This window comes from Tupaia chinensis, unplaced genomic scaffold, assembly GCF_000334495.1.
Source record: "Tupaia chinensis unplaced genomic scaffold, TupChi_1.0 Scaffold000392_1, whole genome shotgun sequence".
Taxonomy (NCBI): Eukaryota; Metazoa; Chordata; class Mammalia; order Scandentia; family Tupaiidae; genus Tupaia; species Tupaia belangeri.
In genome coordinates, this window is record NW_006159894.1 from 2,922,714 (window position 1) to 2,937,733 (window position 15,020).

Below are 15,020 nucleotides of genomic sequence, written 5' to 3' on the forward strand. Positions count from 1 at the left end.
ATTTATTTTTGCTTTGCCTGCTGAAATTGCTATTATGGTTACATATGCCACATAAGAACTGTAGTAATGTTGTTTCTAAATTAATTTCCACCCAGGAGATTTCGATTTTCAGTTTTCATGGTGATGGAGGCTACAAGCAAGGAAACTGCAGTTTCTGTAAATCATTCTCATCACTAAAACATGCCGGATGAGGTAAAGTAAGGAGACAATAGGAGCCTGAAGGAAGAGCACATTAGAACAAATATTCAGACAATTCACCAGTTTCAGTAATTGTAAAGAAAGCTTAGGAATGCGATTAAAAACAAATTCACAAATGTGTATTTTTAAAGTGTTTTGGGGCCAGCAGGTGGTGTGGTGATTAAGGTGCTAAATCCCACATGACTGACTATAGTTCGGCATGTCCTCTGAAGAGTTCAAATGTGGACTAGTGGTTTGAAAATCATGCTGGGCACGTGTGTGTGCGTGCCCAAAATCTTGAGAGGAGAATGGAGAAAGGAGTGCTGCATGGCCATTCTCCTGGGAGGTGATTTCTCACCTTTCCTTTTCTCTGGTGAGTGCATATGCTCTATGGGGAGAAAAAGTTTTGTTTTTCCATTGAACTTTGACCTGGACTGAAGGACTCATTGATGGACTCCTCTCATCCTCAGCCACTTGTTCTCATAAACTTGTCAGGTCAGGGCATTTCACATAGAACCCCTGAACACCAGAACTCACGTTGTCACATATCAGCCCTTTTGTAGATGTACATAAGGTGCCCAAAGGTCATTTCCTGTGTTAGGTTGGAAAGGTCTAATTAAAGTTCCAAAGACAAAAGGATTCTTGAGCTCCTCAATGATGAGAAGTGACACAGAGGCATGATGTGATTGTAGCTGCTCATTTCTAATAGCATTGGAATCTTCTGATGATGCCCCCCTCCCCCAACCTTTGCAGGGTCCTAAATATTTGCTTGAGGGACTAGAATGAGAAGATTGACAAAACCATGCTGCATTCTACTAGGGCAATGGTCATTTGTTTCTAAGGCAGCTTCCATCGAAGAAAGTTGCAATTTACTGTGTCACATAATCACCAGTTTCAAAAAAACATCTTTTCCAAGTCAAGTCAAAACCAGCTTTGGAGACTCCTGAATATAGGTGCTAAGACTGAGACAACTTGAGAAGCAGTGGATGCTGTCCCCTAGTCCCCCAACTCCTTCTTGCCCCAGGACCTTGAAATCTGGAAAACACATTAATCAATATCTCTGGGCTTCTGTATGTCCCCACCCAGGCCTGTACTCTGTATTTAGCTTTCCATAACCATGCAAGGGCCAGAATATCCACAGGAGACAGGTTGCCAAGTGACTTAGAGCTAGACTGTGTCCTGGTTTGCCCATCTATGTCTGAGTAAGTGGATTGTTTCTAAGCTCTCTGAGGGCCTCTGGTGCTGGCTCATTGCTTTGGCCTGGTGATTCCTCCAAAGCAAGATTTATGGCTGCAGAATCCCATAGACCTGCAAGGCAGTGCGTGATATTCAGAGGGGATTCTGGGAAACTAGAAATGGAGGGCCTGGTTTGAAAAATCATTTGGCATGCCCTCTAAAGAGTTCAAATGTGGGCAGGACTTAGGGAGCCACTAGTGTGGAGGACAACATTGAGGGAGGTGGCTTTGCCATCGGTTAGACTTATCCTCCACATTGTCATGGAGGGAATCTCCTTTCTCTCCACCTCATCATCTTCTCCCTGTGTCTCCCTTTTCAGTTCAAATTAATGTTTAGTTTGAGTTTGAGTTCAACTAGTGTTGTCTAGAATGCTCCATTTTTTTTTTAAAGAGAGATTTTTGCTATAGGGCATGTATGCTTGTTGGAGACAGACAGAGACAGAAAGCCAGAAATGAGCCCCCATGCCACAATCCCTTCTCCTCCATTCTCCCCTCAGGGTTTTGGGCACACACACATGCATCCGGCATGTTTTAAGCTGCCAGATCCAAGACTCGAATCACAGTCGACTATGTGGGAATACAGTGATATAACCATTATGCTGTTTGCTTATCCCTAGAATGTTCTTTTATCTTAAGTACAACTGACGATATTGGTTTGAGGGTACAGATGAAGAGCATAGCACCCTCACCCCAGTGGAGTTTCTGGAATATCCCACTGCTGTAGGGTGTCCATAAAGCATTTATGACAGTGAGCAGTGTCTTGTCCTGTGGAAGACCGTAGTGACTCACCTGAACATGAGTAACTGCCTTTTGTGATTTGGAAATGTGAGTCTGACAGAAAGTTCTGTCATTTCTGAACTTTGTACTCTCTTTAGTGAGTGCTAACTTAATAAATTTTAGTAAGCCATGTTGGAGTTACATCCATAGTTAAAATAATTTAGTAACCACATAGGCAATTCTGCAATAGATCTGGGAGTGGTGAAATAAAAAATGAAAAGTTCTCTTTCCCCTTCTAGAAACGATTGAGCTGAGAGGTATAAACCAGGCTTTTTATATTACAGGCTCCTTCTGAGTGAAGAGGAAGTTCAGTTTTCATTTATCTTCTTGTGCCCTTTGAAGTACAAGCCTCTGTCTGCTTAATGGCCCAAACCAGAGAGACTAGGATGAATTCCTTTTACATTAAACAAATCTAAGTCTGCAAGGCAGTAATATTTCTAAACTAGTAAACCCGCCATGAATTTGGCATTGGTAAGTCAAAGATGGTTCGCCAGCACTGTTACTAATGGAGCAAAAATTGAATGCACACAGAGCAAAGAGCTGACAGAGGTGACTGAAGATCCTCTGACTGGTTTTCCAGCTATAGCTCCTCTCTTCTAATCCATTTTACTCACAAGACACTACTATGTGTCCTGTGTGGCTGAGAGAAAAAAATAAGGGAAGGAGAGAGGGTAAAAAAGGAAGAAAAGATAAAACGTGGAGAAATAGCAAAAGGAAATGAAAAGAACTTTACTGCTCAGTTTCTTCTCCTGCCTGACCCAATTATCAGATTTTGCATTTAAGTTTAAGACAGTAGATCAAACAGCAAAAGGCACTTTGTACTTCTGCCAGGAGACCATATGATATCTCTCAGTGACTCTCCTGCATGCCAGGAATACGGAACCATGCGTTTCAGCTGGGCCCACATATGGTGCAATGTGTAAAAAACCAGCAAATTCTTAAGTGACTACACTCATGGATGATGTCCAGGATTTACGGCACTTTATCAGTTAAAGACAAAAAGGCCAAGGCACAATCTAATTATAACTTTCCACAAATAAGTCAAATGTAGAATGAGATCTGAAAGAATGACAAAAGGCTTGTATCACGTTTACTTTGCAAAACTGGCCATCTTGAGGGTGGTTTTTGTGTGATATAGAACTTGTTACAAGGTGTGGATCTTATCTGTTGTGAATATTTTGGTGTTTCTCTCCGGGGCCATGTGCGTGTGCTCTGGATATGAAGGACAGGATGGCAGACATTAATGGTTTCCTTCTCACAGTGATGGCTTGCCTCCTGAGAGAATGACTTAGAACACTCTCGTTTTGTGCTGAGATGGTTTATGTGGTCCACAGTATTTAATGGGTTGTCATGCCTTCAGACAAAGCTTTGTGCAACTAAATATTTTGGAAAGGCCATTTTTCACTTCTGAGAACTGTGAAGGCATTGGGAAATTCTGACTTCCACTTTCACTGGGGATTTACAGGGAGATGGAGTAGAGGGATGTCCTCTCCATGGTAACAGGTTGTGGAAACACTAGAGATGAACCCCACTCCACTAAGGACAGTGGAATCAGGTTGAGCACACCAGCATTCCCTTTTACAAATTAAATCAGCTCACATTTTTTCAAGATTTTTAAAATTTAGCTCCTTTTCTGGGAAAGGACAGATGAGGCAGAACATGAAAATTGCTGTTTTGATCTGGTACTGGATGGCCGCACATTTGAAGACTGATTTCAAAGGTTACCTCCTCTATGTGCCTGTTCTACTTCCCTTCACCCTGCAAAAGAGCCCCACACCCTCCTTTGTACCTATACTGGGCTCCTAAATCTGCTAGAGGTCTTGTTATATTTTGCTGCAGCTATTCATTTTTACATCTTATTATTTTTATCTATAAACTCATTTAACCCCCACATGGATCCTGAGAGGTAGACACCATCATTGTGTCTATTTCACAGGCTATTATGGACCTATAGCACACTGATGAAAAACATGGGCTCATGTGGCAAGCTGTTAAAAATTGGTCAATCTGAATGAGGAATATACAGCAGTTGTTTGTATTACTCTTGCAACTTTCCTGTGTGTTCAAACTATGTCAAAGTCAAATAAGAAAAAGAGAGAGAGTGATCTCAGGAGTTAGGGAATTCTTAATTTCAGTACTAGTTCAACTACTTACTAGCTGTTTGTAAGCTAAGGGTTCAACATATATAAGCCCATTCAACTTTCATAATCCTGTAAGATCACAAAACTGTATATTTATCCCAACTCTACACTGAGGAGGTTGAAGACTATATTTTAAAAGTCTAGAATTCTATATACAGTGTGGTGTATATCCACAGTTTGAATTGACATACTAACATAGTGTTGAGCTCTAGAGCTGTGTAGAAATACAATGGTGGGTCAGTTCTTTTCATCAAAGAAAATTTTATAACACAGTAGTTGTTCATCTCACCCAACCTTAAAAGATGCATCATTAAACATAAAACATAAAATTCTTTTTTTTTTTTGGAGAGTTTTTTTCTATAGGGTGCGTGTGCTCTCCAGAAAGACAGAGACAGAAAGCGAGAAATCACCCCCTGGGGGGATGGCCACGCCACAATACCTTCTTTTCCATTCTCCTCTTGGAATCTTGGGCACACACACACACATGCACCAGGTGTGAGTTTAAACCATCAGGTCTAGAACTCAAAGCATTCGACTACATGAGAGTCCAGCGACATAGCCATTATGCCAACTGTTGGCCCCTGTTTAACTTTTGTCAATCAATTTATAGGTAATAGATTGATAAAGAGAATCTAGAGAGATCTGAAACATTAACTGTCCCCTGTGATTATTATAACTTAAAGAATGGTAATTTTTTTACTGTATCTTAAAAAAGGTATCTTACTATCTTGATCACTTTTTTCATCTCTCTCTTTTAAAATAAAATTTGCAGTAGGTCATGCACTCAATGGAGAGAGACAGAGAGAGAGAGAAAGTGAAATTGAAAAAAAGCATACCCCAAGGAGAATGGCTGAGCTGCAAAACCTCCTCCACTTTCCTTTAGGTATTTTGAGCATGCATGCACACGAAACCAGCATGTATTTCAAGCCATCAGGTCAGGGACTTGAACTGTGCAGTTATGGTTCCAGCTGCATTAGCCACCACACCACTGGCAGGCCCTTATCTTAATCACTTTTGTCACCTTCTAAGCATACTAAAATTATTTGTCCTTCCTTTCACTCATTTGTTTATCTACTCATCCATCCCTCACTCATTCATCCATCCATCAACCTGTTCATGTACCAACTTATCCATCCACCCTTCCATCATCAATTATGTATGTTGTGCACACTGTGAACAAAGTGTTTGTCAACAAGAAGGTAAATGAACGGTCTTTACTAAGTTGAAGGAACAGACACATGTATAACCACACCAGAAGGGAAGGCACAGGTCAATGAGACAGTGATACTTAGAGGGGTAAACTCCAGCAGTTCAGAGAAACGAGAAATGCATCTTCTATTAAGAATTGCAACAGTGAAACCTCAAACACCACACATTTTATAGAGCAAGCATAATAGCATGTTGTGTGGTTCACCAGCTTCTTATAGAGAATTTCTGTGGCCTGCACGGACAGAGCAGAGCATTGAATTTTCACTGGAGGAACTATCTCTGGGACAATTTTAATGACCTTTTTTTAGGGTTGTAACTGACCACTTAGAGACCATAATTTTCTAAATATAATTTAAAACACTTTCTCCTAAACATATCAACACATCAACATTTAAATTTATATGGCATTTTAATATCCACTACTCAGATCTTTCTGGAGTTTATCCCATTTATATGGCAGCTGGATAAATTCATTTTCACTAGAAAAACTAAAAATTTCACTGCCTGCTACTTTGACTTCCAGACAATTCATGAAATATTGAACTAGAGAGCCCAACACTGACCTCTGGGGCCCTGGAATTAATAATTTTCATCAAGGAAAATGTCCATTTGGTTTCTGCCTCCATGTCAATATTCTATAGCAAGACATCTTCCAATTCCATAGTAATTAAATAAATAGAAGTTTTTGCTAGACTTTGCCAAAGGATCTTCAGAAATTAAAATTGATTATATCTACTGGCTCCATTAGTCCTCTTGCTTATCCTCTACTTATAGAATTGTATACTATGCATTGTTCTAAAAAGCAAAGAAACAAAAGTAGCCCAAACCAAATCTATGTTCCTAAAAAATGTAGGTAAATGCAACTTTTTTGTTTTGCTGTTCCTGGTTATATGAATCACATATTACCATCACTAAAACCATTTTCTATTTGGTAGAATTCTATTACGAATCTTATCATAAAATAAAACATCACCCTTGATTGATCTTTTGAATAAATAAGGTATTTGTATATTGGATTTATTTACTAGAGGCTGTGTCCTTTTGAATAAGTGAGACATACCTTTTTACTTAAAGAAAAAAGTGGTTCGCATTTTGTATTAATCAAGTCTGCAGAATTATAGGTTTCTACTTCCCAGCTGGTGGTGTGCTGCCTTTGCCACAGGCATGGCTTGCCAGGCCTCTTCTCTTACAATATCCTCGTGTTATCCAGGGGCACGTTTAGGACTCATTGTCTCTTTGACTCTCTTCTCTCAAAATCTTGCCCCGAGTGATATCATCAACCTATTACTTTTACATTAGTGACTCTCAAATCCATGATTCTGTCCCCAAACTCTTTACCTGAAATTCTATTTGAAAGTTTCTTGAGCTCTACTTTTGTATTTCATGAAATTGCAAAACCATGATATACCAGACTAGGCCTAGCCATTGGATGGATTTTCTAGCCCATTTGATACTGCCAGGTTTCAAGGCTCTTTCTCCTCTGATCATCTCCTAGAGACTGTCTCCTAGTTTTCATTCCTACATGTTTATATACACAAAGAGAAAGGGTAACTGTGGGCCTCTCTCATTCATGCCTCTCAGTTCCCTAGAAGATATTTCCAGGCACTGTGACATTATATTGTAATGGCTGGTGTATTTGACTGTTTCCCTTCCTACATAGTTATGCCAAAGACAGATTTCTTGTCTAGGGATGGAGATGAAAGAGGGAAGGTCAAATCTCTGCAGTTTACTGGCTTCCTGATTTGGATTAGTAATCTTTCTATGGGCTGGGTCTAGTGTGGTTGGGTGTGTGAAATTTTCATGCATAAATTTTACAGTGTTCAATAGATATATTTCTAACAAGCCATTTATTTTTCTTAGTTTTCCAAACTTTTCATCTACTGATGTAATAAACATTTGATCATAGCTCCAATCACTTCTTATGTTCATTATCATAATCCTTCTATAAATTTTCTTATAAGTTTAAGTATTAGGTTGTTGGAAAAATCATGACTCATTTTTACATAGAAAAACACTGAAATGTACGTCATGGCTTTCCCAGCAGCCCGGTACTTTCAGTTTCTGCCATAGAGTACATGGTAATATTTATGACTTGACTAACATGCACTTGACTATATGCACTGTGTTTGCAATGGGAAAAACATTTTTTATGTTGTAAAGATGTACAGTGATTAAATGTAAATAAAAAAATATATAAAAATTCCAAGTACTACTTTAATTTACCAAAAGAACAATGGTGGCCTCCCTTCATGCCAGGATGTTATCATCACTTAGGGTTCATCTGACTCTGCCAACTTCTGTGAAGTACTTTAGTCCTTTCTATTATTGCTGACATAGTACGTGACTTATACCAAATCTACTACAAGCCTTTAGAGAGAAATTCACTCCTGATACTATGGTTTTCTCTAAATATACCCAGTGAGAAAAATTTGAGCTTGTTTTCACCCCTCCTACAAATGCACATATGTATATATATGTATGTATATATTTATGTATATATATGTATGTGTGTGTGTGTGTATATATATATATATATTTGGTACAAGGCTCAAGTGCTCACTAGAGAGAGAGAGAGAGGGAGAGGGAATGTGACAAAGCATACCCCATGGGGGGATGGCCATGCTGCAATCCCTTTTCCTCCATCCTCCTCTTGGGATTTTTGGACATGCACACACACATGCCCAGAGGTTTCTCAAGCCACTGGGTCCAGGATGCAAACAGCAGAGTTGGCCATGTAGAATCCAGTCACTTTAACCACCGTGTTACTGGCTGGTCCACAAATGTACTCTTATCACTCACGTTGCCTTTTTCTCAGTATTTAGGTGAGTTGAAATTTTGGCCTGAATTATCCTAAGAATGGCTTTAAATCTTCTCTTTGCTTCCCTGTTTATCAATTGATAGAATTTTACACTACATTCCTTCTACCCTCTTTTGATTTATTGCTTTTCATGAATTTTCTTTTCTAGTTTTGTTGAAGTCAAATGCAAAGAAATAAACAAACTGATGGCATTTATTCTTAATATGTCTGACAGTTTTGTCATCATAATCATCACAAGAACAAGATTGCTCAACACCTGGACTTTTGAGTGCAGAATGAGAAGTCCTCTCCCTCACGTTGGCTGCTGAGGAGCTGACGAGGCAGAGTCCATGTTAGCTAACATCTTTCCTGTACCAAGGAACTCTTCTGAAACTAGGGCAAGCTTTGCATGAAACCCCATTTTCAAACCAAAACCATGAAAAAAAAAGGTGGTTCAGTGTGGTTTTTACACAAAACCAGGTGAAGCTTTGTGGTTCAGCCGAGTTTTGACTTGAAGCCAGAGAGAGCTCTGTGTTTGTCTGGATCTTGTTTTATGTTTCATGTTCCATTTGGTTCTGTTTCCCAAACCTAAAGTCTGGGGTTCAGTTGGGGGGCATAGAATGAATAATATGAGACTAGCGTGAAATCTGGTGCAGATGAAGACAGCACCAGCTCTGTAAGCGCCCGGGCACTCTCCTGGATTACTGTGTGCTCCTGATTTCAATACTCTTTCTGGAAAGGACCTTTCCCTCACTGAATATTTCCCTGAGGCTTGCTTTTTAAATTATTTTTATTTTTATTTTTTTAGAACAAAATTATTGACACTATAAAAAACCAGCAAATGCTATTTTGCTCTTGTTTACTCTAACAGATTCACTAAAGGTTCTTTTTTACAAGTTAGCCATTGAATCTTTTGGGGAAAACATTTTAAGCACAGACTGTGATGTTATATATACTTGGATTTATTTAATATGCTTTAAGCATCTACTATGTGCTAGATATGTACACTTACTGAATTTTTTAAAAAGTTTTTGCCTTAGCGCATATGTGCTTGCTGGAGAAAGACAGAGAGAGACAGTGAGAGATAAAGTGAGAAATCACCTCCTAGGCAGGATGGCCAAACTATAAGCTCTTCTCCTCTACTCTCTTTCTGGGATTCTGAGCACACATGCATGCACCTGGCATGACTTCCAAGCCTCCAGGTCCAGGATTCAAATTGTATTCAGTCATGTGGGAGTCCAGTGCCTTAACCACCATGCCACTTGCTGGCCTCAACCTATTAAAGTTTTACAATACATCACAGTTGTTCAGAGCAAATATATAATGCCCACATACTAAAAGGGGAGGTAAGCAAGTATAGTATTAGGTAGTTCAAACTACTAAGTAATAAAGAAAAATGTTTCCCCAGATCTTTTCCCTAACTCTTTCCGTTAGATCACATTGCTTGTAGGCATCAGACCAAAAGTTCTGTCTTTCAGGAGTTCCTAACTTGGCCACAAAGCCAAAGCAGACAAGTAAAAGTCGTAAGAGTTGTCCTATGGTAGGTTGTGTGAAATAAGAGGAGAGAGAAATTACAGTTTGAGAAAGGGGGGCAAGTAGGATAGCGAAATTCTTTGTGATAATAGTGACATTTGAGACACTGAGGAGCAATTACATGTGGTGTTGGTAGGGAGAAGAGAAAAATAGTGTTAGATGGGAGTGGGGAAGTAAAAGACAAAAGTGAGAGGTATATTTATTGGACTGCAGTATATAAAGGTGAGTTAAGGAAAGCAATTGTGAAAAGTTAGGTTAGAATGGAATCATGGAGAGTCTTGGTTTTATGGTAGGTCTTGGTTTCATAGCTAATGTGTTGTATTTTAGTTGTGGAGAGAAGCTGTTGTGTATTTTTGAGTCAGGATTGACAAAAATAAAGACAAAATTCAGACAAAAGCATAGGATTTAATTCTAGAAGTCACTCATGTATCATCATGTGGAGAAAGTTTTTTTTTATTGTTGTGTTTGTTTGTTTGTTTTACCATAGGGTACTTGTATTCACTGGAGAGAGACAGAGAGGGAAAGTGAGAAATCAACCCGCAGAGAGGATGGCCACACCACAATCCTTTCCCTTCTAGTCTCCTCTTGGGAGTTTGGCCATGCATGCACTTGCACTTGGTTTGTTTTTCAAGCCACTAGTTTGGGACTCGAACTGTAGAGTCAGCCATGTGGATCCACCACACTACCTGCTGACCCATAAGAAGATCTTAAAAAGATAGTAATTGGCAGGGAAAAAACAAAACAAAACAAAACAAAACACTGAGAAAGGCTAATCATTTTCACACTGAGCTCAACAATGTGATATACTTGAAATTACAGATTAATATGAGGATCTTGATTGATTTTCGATGTTAATATTTATTAGTCCATATCTTGCAGGAAAATACTGTCAATTGCCTACTTTTCCAAGTTGAAAAAGTTTCCCAAGTAAGCTCTTTGTTTTATAATTGTTACTCTACTAGGAGAAAAATGAAATTACATTTAAATTCTTCTTGGGCCAGCCCTGTAGCCTAGTGATTCAGGGAGCCAGATCCCTCATGGCCAATTATAGTTTGAATCCCAGCTCTGGTGGCTTGAAAAACACACTAGGAGCATGTACATGGATGCCTCAAACCTTGATAAGATGGAGAAATGGTGAAGGGATTGCAACATGACTGTACCCCATCAGAGGGTGCTTTCTCCCTGTCCTGACTCTCTCTTCCCATCTCTGTCTCTATCTGGTGTATGCATATATGTTTAAGGAAGGACATTTGGAGAAGGAATATGGAGGCAGAGCATTGACGGGATGGGGAGGTGTGGTGTTATCGGTTGAAGATATTTTGATCAACCAGACTGTGGAGAAATATTCACATATTGAAATGTTCACTTTATAAGCTAAATAATGTGATTGAAAGTATAAAAAAATTTAAAATATAAATAAATAATTAAAAAAGTAGATTCTTTCTAATAAGAGAAATGAATAAGATTTTGACAGATAAGATTTTTGAGTTTTCAAGGGCTGCAAGAGATTATGATGCCTAAGAATGTTTTCACTCCTGAAAATTAATTTTCACACCATTGGGAAGAGTATCATCCCACTGGGAATGCATGACATAGGCCCAAGTTTGTTTTTACCATGCTGAGTTGATTAATACAATGAAGTTGTAATGTCTGATGAAGTCTACATCACTGAGCAAGGAAAGATACCACGTCCATGCCAAATAGGCTAATAATGAAAAGAGATGCCACCTGAGAGGTTAGCTGCAGAGTTTTGGCGGAAAACCTACGTAACTCCGGGGAAAGCATTTTGCTAAGAGCCTCATGGACAGTCACATGTTGGCTGATTATACTTCCTTTGGCTACCAGCTCTTACTGTAAAATCATTTTTATTTATTCATTACCATGCATTTTGCCAGGTGTTGCTAGAAGACAAGTCAAGCAAATACTATATGTAGATCCCACAAAATACAGCACTGTGAGGGGAAATCATCAATCTAGTAAACTTCCGAAGTCTTGAGTTTACACTGGCTCTCCAACTTGCTTCACATATACAGAGACCATTCCTTCCTTTAAAGGACAGCTATAAAAAGACTCATTTTAACCAACATGGTAGATATTTCTTGGAGAAACCTCAATTAAAATAATAATAAAGTCAACGCTAGTAATGTAACAGATGAGAATGGTTGAGCATGTAATGCTATATTACTTTACTGACTATGGATAGTGCATGAATTCCTCTTTTTACAATCAAAATGATCCATTTAATTAAAAAAAAAAGTAGTCATAAGAGGCAAGTTTTTAGCCACTAGTCCTCAAAAGAAAAATACTAAAGTGCCAAATAAATAACAAGATAATCCTCTGGTGTGGTTGCTCTTTTCCAGTCTCTACTGACTACCATGCTGGGCTGGATATAAAACTTTTCTTTAAAATATATTTTATTGGGACCAGCAGTTAGCACAATGGCTATGTCGCTGTACTCCCACGTAGTTGACCGTGGTTTGAGTCCTGGACCTGGTGGCTTAAACTCACGCCGAGCACATGTACATGCATGCCCAAGATCCTGAGAGGAGAATGGAGGAGAAGGGATTGCGGTGTGGCTATCCCGCCTGGGGAGGGGGGGTTGATTTCTCGCTTTCTGTCTCTCTGTCTCTCTCTGTCTGTCTGGTGAGCACACATGCCCTATAGCAAAAACCTCTCCCCCCAAAAAAGAAGAAAAATTTTATTTTAATTTCTTTTGTACATTCAATCACTATATATCACTTAGTTTGTAAAGTGAATTTTCCAACATGAATACACTTCACATCAGTCCAGTTGAGGATACTATACATGATATTATCAATAGATAATAATCCATTTCTGTGTGAATTCTACAAAAATTTTAAAGAACAGCAGACTCTAAGTCTTTTCAAATGATTGTAGGACTCTCAGTTGGTTGTTGTTTGGAAAACCAAATACCAGTGTTTGCGATGACCTCAACAGAATCATTGTGGTACTCTCTAGATAATTCTGTGTGTGCGTTCTGTATTTATCAAGAACTGGTAGTTTTTGTCCTAGACTGTTTGTGCTAATAGTATTCTTAGTGTAATTACATATTTTAATGAAATATTTAATACATTTTACAAATACAAATATGAAGTGAAAGAGTAGTTGTCTATGAAAACTAAGTAAGATGCTTGGAAAGACTCAATAAAGGCAAGTTGAACAAAAAATCTATCAAAGTGGCCATGGACAAACTGACTCAAAGACTAAATGAAAAAAATATTTATATAGATACTAAAAATAAAAAAAAGGAATCAAAAATTGAAAAAGTAAATGATCTTTGATTTAGATAAAAACACTTAACAGCTTTTAAAAGTTGCCGAAGGGCCAGTTCTATAGTGCAGCACTTAAGTGCTATGCAGAGGAAGCTGGATTCCACATGGTTAACCATAGTTTGAATACTGGTCTGGTGGCTTGGAAAACATACCAGATATGTGTGAGCCCGAGATCTGACAGTATGGGGAAATACAAGAAAAGGGTGTTGAAGAATGACCAGGTCTTTCTCTTTCTCTCTCCTCTATCTCATGTGTACAAACACCCTATGGCAACAAACAAACAAACAAAACTACTGAAAAGTATCCCTGGAGAATTATCTTGATTCACTGAGATTGGGCTATGGATTTCAATACTGAGCTGTGAACTTTGGTCAACTCATTCTAAGAATTATTACATAAGTCAAAACTCTAGTTTGATGTGTTATCATCTCTAACCTGTCATCACCTACTTCAGCAGAGAGACAGGCTGAAATTCAAATGGAAAACATACCTTAGGTGTTATTCCATCTCACATGTGGAAGTGGGATACTCAAGTATTTGATGTAGATGGGATTATGCATGACTTCACATGTACTTCAGATGTGACTCCTTCAAAAATGTTTGGAGCTTGGCAACACACTAACTAGAGTGACCTGGCCATAAGTCTGAATGTAGGATGTCATTGGAGAGGACTGAAAAGTTGTTTTTATCTTTGACCCAATATTCTCTTGTGTGTCTCATAGACGTGTAAAGGATGCAACTGTTTCCCCATTTACTTTACAGACTTCATTATGGGTCCACAAGGCAATAGAGGAAATGTCCAGAGTCTTCGTGAATAAAGAGTGCTTTATATCTAGTGAGCAATCTGTCAATAATTCTGTGGTAATGACGTACTTTCCATTCATCACTATGAGGGTGCTCCTTCTAGGTTAGTTTTCTATGAAACATAAAAATAGGTGGTCCTTGTGGGATATATAAATGGAAATGCTGTTTTACAAATTAAAAAAAAATGAATATTTCTTTTCTTAAATATATGACAAAAAGCTTAGTTTAATGTGTAATTATTTGTACTTTCTCAGGAAGAAAAAAATGTTGTCAGGCTTAAGGATTCTATTTTTATTGGAATAGCAAGATGTCACCAAAAAACCATTCTTTTATTGAAACTTTTACTTGTCTAGCACAGTTCCACATATTTCATATTTGTGTGTTTCCTGGTTAAAAAGCACTAACCTTTCCAACATTTGCTACTCATTTTGTGCGCCAGATTGGGGCAAGGAAATTCCAATATTTACGAACAGCTGTAGAGGGTAATTAAGGGATAGTCTGATGTTTCTGCCAGTTCTGCTGATAAACTGTGGCTGTTTTATTATTTAAACCTCTGTCTGCTTGAAGGCTCATTTTTCTGATATTGAGGCATGTTTTCCTAAGCCACCTGGACACAAAACGGAGTTCTCAGGTGACCTTGGGGTCTCTACTTCTCAGACAAAAACAACACCTTTTTCCATGCTAGGCTCCTGTGTCTTTTAGGAGACAGACTTTGCACTGGGAAGAATAAAGATACATTGTGATCACAATTCTGCCTGAGTCCTGAAGGTTCCAGCTATGTGTGGTTGATTCAGATCTGCCAAGGTTCAAGGATGCCACATGTATTCCCACACCCAAGCTCTGAAATATCACTTGTGACCCACAAACCATGGAATGAAAGGTTCTTCCTGGTTTGGGTTTTGCTCTTAGACAAATGCTCCAAAATATGCTCCAAGCTTTATAAGCTATAAACCCTCATAAATTTTTCCTATAAGTCATAGTCTTTATGGCCAGTGCATTCTATTTCATTTTGCATTTGGTTGGTAATTCAGAGGCCAATGATGAGCTTTCCCTA

General features: G+C 38.6%; 1 protein-coding gene across 1 annotated transcript in view; it reads right to left on the reverse strand.

Moving 5' to 3' along the window:
- The window catches only part of LOC102496134 (runt-related transcription factor 1), a gene marked incomplete at its 3' end in the record, with an annotated part of 291,565 nt that overhangs the window by 203,949 nt on the left and 72,596 nt on the right, over positions 1 to 15,020 (reverse strand). The gene's annotated exons all lie outside the window — the stretch shown is intronic.